Source organism: Rousettus aegyptiacus, unplaced genomic scaffold (assembly GCF_014176215.1).
Source record: "Rousettus aegyptiacus isolate mRouAeg1 unplaced genomic scaffold, mRouAeg1.p scaffold_m13_p_10, whole genome shotgun sequence".
Classification (NCBI taxonomy): domain Eukaryota; kingdom Metazoa; phylum Chordata; class Mammalia; order Chiroptera; family Pteropodidae; genus Rousettus; species Rousettus aegyptiacus.
In genome coordinates this window covers 7,964,773-7,970,373 of record NW_023416285.1, presented here as the reverse complement: position 1 = coordinate 7,970,373, position 5,601 = coordinate 7,964,773, and the positions used below count along the sequence as shown (strand labels likewise).

Here is a 5,601-nt window from a genome sequence, read left to right as displayed (position 1 = left end):
TCCTAGAGCGCGTTCCAAAATGAAAGCCACCTCCTGGCAGCTCTTCGGGCCCCTCGTGCTGGCGTCATGGCTGTGAGGCCGTGCGCTGCTCCCTCACCCCCTCGCTTGGTCAGGAGAGAGTTAACTGCATAGCACCCCTTCGCGGCCACGAACCCGAACGTCAAGGTAACAGCGTCCCTCCTACAAATTCGCCAGTTCTCAAGGATTCGCCGTTAGTGCCCTTTGACCCAACGCCATTCACAAGCCCAAGCTGTTTCCTTCCTTGGTTCATTTGTTCTTTAGCTCATTCATTCATTCATTCGTTCGTTTTTTCATCTACCAATGCTTATTTGCTTCTGCTATTATGCCAGGCACTGTGCTGGGTGTTAGAATTGCAGCAGATCCCAGAAGCTGGTCCCGGGGTCTCCACTGGGGTGGAACGGCTTGGGGGCCTATAGTTTTGGGAAGATGGGTCTAGGATCTAAGGCGGCCCTGGATTCCTCCTGGTTTCTGTTTAAACACCTGTGTGGACTCCAACCCAGGGATAGGAAGCCTCGACATTTGAAGAATTAGCATAGCAAGCAAGCATTTTCTTTTGACTTTGAGTTTATGTTTATTTAGGTTTCTTGAGGGGGAGCCTGATGTAGATTACACAGAACGTCCCCTCCCGTCTTTCCGTCTCCACCCCAGAAGTCCCTCTTCACCCGTCCCTTGGCATCCCACCCCCAGGGAGACTAGGGTCTCTTGTTAATTGAATAGTAGCAGCTCCCTGGCTCCCCTTGCCAGAGGTGGAAGGCTGTGAGGAAGCTCTTGGAACTTACCTGAAGCCAGGTATCACACAGCTGTCAGGGTCTCGATGCCTCATGCATACCCAACACCCACACGTCCATACACCCCTCAGACATCGAGGAGAGAAGCACTTCAGGGGCCAGGAAGAAGGGGAATAACGAGGTAGCCGTGTCCCAAGCTTAGTGTCTGTCACTCAGTGCTAAGCAGTGGGAAACAGAAGTGAATTCGGGTTGTGACATTGCCCTTTCTAGTAACAATATTGACAACGTAGTGATGCCTGCAGGGGCCCAGGCACTTTGTTAAGCCCTTTATCCATGGAGATGTGTCGAATCTTTGTCCCAATCCAGCAAAAACAGTGAAAGGGTCCCTCCCTAGTTTTTGAGTAACAGATCAAGACTCGACAACAGGAAGTGACTAGTGCCACACGCCTTCTGAGAGGCAGAACTGGGGTTTGAACGTACGTTTGCTGTCATTTCACTACTACATAGCACCCTACGCTTTGCTTCTAATAAATCTTATCGTACCCTGTTTTTGTCACCTATTTATTATCGTGTCTTCTCTCCGTTAGCTATACCTTCTATGACACACGGCTGTGTCTTTATGGGTTCCTGCGCGTCCCCCAACCCTAGCACGATCCCCGACATAGCATAGCTGTTCATTTCACATTTATTGAAGAAAAGAGGGAACAAATGAATCTTTTTTTAGCACCTGGTACTTCTTCCTTCCTCTACAACAGCCTTAAAAAAGTTTTGTTAAAACTTTATCTGCAGGAAAGGATTTCATTTCCATTTTGTGACTTAACTTTATTTAACTATCAACAGTGGGTCCCCTCTCTCCCAGGGCCCATAAGACAAGTAAGTCCACCTCTGAGGAAATGCAGCTGAGAGAAGAAAGGTGCGCTGGGCCACCACGGCCGGGCTGCATTCAGGGACGATTCAGGGGTAGGGTCTGCGAGCCTTGGGGCCCAGTGGCGTGGAGAGGAAAGGCCCCTGGTTTGGGGTGACACCTGTGCCTGTGTTTCCGAGGACAGAAGGGCTCAGCCATTTGGGGAGTTCCCAGTTGTTCTAAGTCTTACCTCAGCTCAGGACGTCCTGTGTCCTGATAACTTGGCCCCTCCTCCTTGCTTAGCCCTGAATGTCTGTTCCCACCACATGTTGCTGTGATTCCTCTGTTTAAATGTGCGTTGATGTGTTCATGTCACCACCCAGCTATGGAGACTAAAAGTTATTTTATGGTAGGACCTGTTCGCATCCCTAGGCTCCCATTTCTCAGTGCCTGAGAGATCCGTAACGCCAGCATCTTTCTCCTCTTCCCATCTTGGATTTTCTGGCCGAGGCTCACAAATCAGACCTACAAGGGACAGATTTACAAGAGAAAAACCAAGAGAAGTTTATTAACATGTGCCTCATGCATCCACACAGGAGCATCCAGTGATGAGCGACTCAGAGGTGGCGAGAACTTGGGCTTCTGTAGCATTTTAACGAAAGAACAATAAATTTGTGGAGAGGTGACAAGACAAAGGAAAATGAGTTTGTAGGAGTGGCAAATGGCGGGAAGGTAAATACATGGGAAACTAACGGAAGGTCGGGGCTGGTTAGCAGAGTCGATATGTGGATCCTTCTGGAACTCTCTCTGGGATTGTCTCTGGCGAGTCTGTCTCTGTCATTCCTGGTAGAGAGGGGAGGAGGAAAACCTTTATGAAATTATGTCCTGCTTTTAGGCAGATAGAGAGAGAGCAGAGAGTTTTCTTGTATTTGCTTCTTCTCAATCGTCTTTCGCTCAAATTAATTCTCATGCCACAGTGACATATTTTGGAATGTCGTGTTCTTTCTTGTCCCCTTCGATAGTCAGCAGATATGTGCTGGGGACCCATAAGTGCCAGGCAGTTCAGGGCTACAGAAGGGAGCACAACAGATAAAAATGTGTGCCTTGTTTTGCCCATATTCTAGCTGGGGTAAGACAGACCATAAACAAACAAACATGGAGAAGAGCAGATGCTCAAAACTTTTGTGGTTGGTAATGATGCCGACTGCAGCACTTGCCAGCTCTGCTAATGAGTCTCCCTGGAAACTCGAGTGGTTGATAAGAGGATTAAGAACCTAGATAAGTCCTACTAGTATATTGGCTGATTTATGAGTTACAGAAACCCACGGATCGTGGTGGGTGCAGGCTTCTGTCAATTACATTCTGGCTGGGAAGAAATTCAATTAAAATGTATATGTTCAAACTTTCTTCTTAAGGTATTTGTTCCAGAAATCAGAGCTCCCTTTTAGTGGTTGTTAATATCAGGAAATGAATGTCTGATTACATTTTTCTACGGCGAGTCCCTTAGCAGCAGGTGGAATCTCATCTTATCATATCTTCTGCATAATTCATTTTGGTGGAAGTCCCTTGAGTTTTGCTTTCAAAACTTGAGGGGGAAAAAAAAAAGAAGAAGAAGAAGAAGCTGGTTTAGGGTCATAAGAGTTTTTAACCTTTCTGGATAAGCCCAAATGCCTGATGTGATTCCAGGAACAGACCCTGAAATGCGAATTTCTTGAAAATTGGCAGTAGACCTGGGTCACTCTCTCCTGCTGCGTGCGCGCGTAGGGGGAGGGGGAGGGCGCGGGCGCAGTCTGTCAGCGAATGTGAGCCCGCACGCCGGCTGGCAAGTACGTTCTCCGTGCTGACCTGCTTATCCACCACGTCTCTCCTCCCATGCGTGCCTGGAGCTTATCATCACAGGAACATTGTAGAACGTTGTTTCCTCTGCTTTCACCCCATGCGGTGGCTGCCCTGCCGTTGGAGTCACGAGGTCGCGATAGGCAATGCCCGCGTCTTACATTCGGGCCTATTTGGGAAGCGAGAGTGGGCATTTGCAGCTGCGCGTCCTGGCGATGTGCCTGTCAGCCCTCACCACCGAGCCCTTACGTGTCTCGGCAGAGCACGGCGTACTGCAAGAGGTTGACCTTGTCCTCCTCTGTTCTGGCCTGACCTGCAGTAGAGCCGGGACCCAGAAAGTAGTTGGGAAAGGTGGGAATTCGTGTGCTCTTTCTTCTGTACCTGTCGTTTCTGAGCATTGTGGCCTGGGGTCTCTGGGACTTGATGGAGCCATGTTTATCAAGCCAACAGACATTTTCTTTGTGTTATCTTTAATTTAACCACCCAGAGAATTTCTTCCAGTTTTTTTTTTAATAAATGTATTTTTATAAAACTAGGTCATTAAATATACATATACATCTCTCTCTATATATCTTTATATTGTGTTTCTTTCATTCGCTATTATATCATAAGCATCTTCTCATGCCATGATAACAATTAAAAAATAACTCTCTTCCTCAATTATAAAGCAGTACCCATTGTCTTAGTCCATACGGGCTGCTGTAACAAAATTCCATAAACTGGGCGGCTTGAAAACAATAGGCATTTACTTCTCCCAGTTCTGGAGGCTGGAAGTTCAGAATCAGGCCCAAGCGCGCTCAGGTTGTGGTGAGGGCCCTCCCTCAGTTGCAGAGTGCTGTCTTCTCACTATAATCCCACATGGCAGAAGGACGAAGAGACTGGGGCGCTCTCTCGGGTCTTCTTTGTAAGGCCCTCATCCCGTGTTGGGGGGCTCCGCCCTCATGACTTCATCAGCCCCCAAAGGCCCCACCTCCTAATGCCATCACATCGGGCATTAAGGTGATGACATATGGATTTAACTACTTTAACTCTACTATGTGACTGTTTTCTGTCACTACTTCAGAGAGACTAGAAACAGGTGCAGAAGCACACGGGCATGTAATAGGCCGGGAGTAGAGTCAATGGGAGAAGTTGGAAGAACACGTTGAGATTAGACCCTGGGGAATGGAGTACTAGAAAATTTGAACTTTACTTTCTGGGTAGGAGATTCCATTCAAGACTCTGACCAGTGGAGGAAAGGACCGATTGAAGGCTTAAGGAAATGCAGAGTTCTTGGTTCACACAGCCCTGGGCCATCTCTGCCTCTGAAGTGATTGTCCAGTCCCGAGACATTCCTTGTGATGGCAGGGAAGAAGGAAATGTCTGAGGGTGTTGACACAGACCGTCAGGGGTGGGACCAACCTCTGAGACCCTGGAAAGAGGTGGGGCCTCCTGTCTTCCTCTGAAGACTAGATGATGGGCTGGGAGTCTGGAAGTGAGCACCATGTGCTCCTTTAGAAATCACTTCATCTGCTGCACAACCACATAATTTTGCAGGTCCAAACACCAGGTTCAGGGTGTAGAATAAATTAGTGAAACAGTAATGGTCGTGAGAGCATGTCTTTGTGGACGAGTTGCCTGTCTCTTTAAGCTTCAGCGTCTTCATCTGTAAAATGGGACAGTAGAGCACTTTCCTCAAAATATTGCTGGCGGGTTTAAATGCCCCAACGTATGTCAAGTATTTAGCATCGGTGCTTGTCACATGTCCAAAGTGTTCTGGTAACATTAACCGTTATCACCATTTTTCATCACATCACCGTCGTTATCGTTGTTATTTCTGTAGTGCCGGTAACGTGGCGTTAGTGGTATTGATAAAATCTAAGTGTGCCGAATGGCTAGTAAAAGGCAGATCTTAAATCTTTAGTCATTGCCGCGAGCATTGGTCCAGGAACAAGGCCCTAAGACTATCTCCCTGCCTGCTAGTAATCCTCCTAATTCAACATTTTCCATCACGAGGCCCTAGAAGGCAGGGATTTTAAAAGGAATAATTCGGTTTTTCACCCGTTGAGTGAGGGCCACGGGCACTTCATGATTGGGTTATGATGAAGAAGTGTTTGTTCCCGCTCTGGTCTCTTTGATATTGCAGTGGATTTAGCCTATTGATTTCTTTCATCCCCAGGTAGAGAAATAGGA

The 5,601-nt window shown here is 47.6% G+C and overlaps 1 protein-coding gene across 10 annotated transcripts in view; it reads left to right on the top strand.

Annotated features, from left to right (window-relative positions):
- The window catches only part of LDB2 (LIM domain binding 2), a 333,966-nt gene that overhangs the window by 93,128 nt on the left and 235,237 nt on the right, over nucleotides 1–5,601 (top strand). The gene's annotated exons all lie outside the window — the stretch shown is intronic.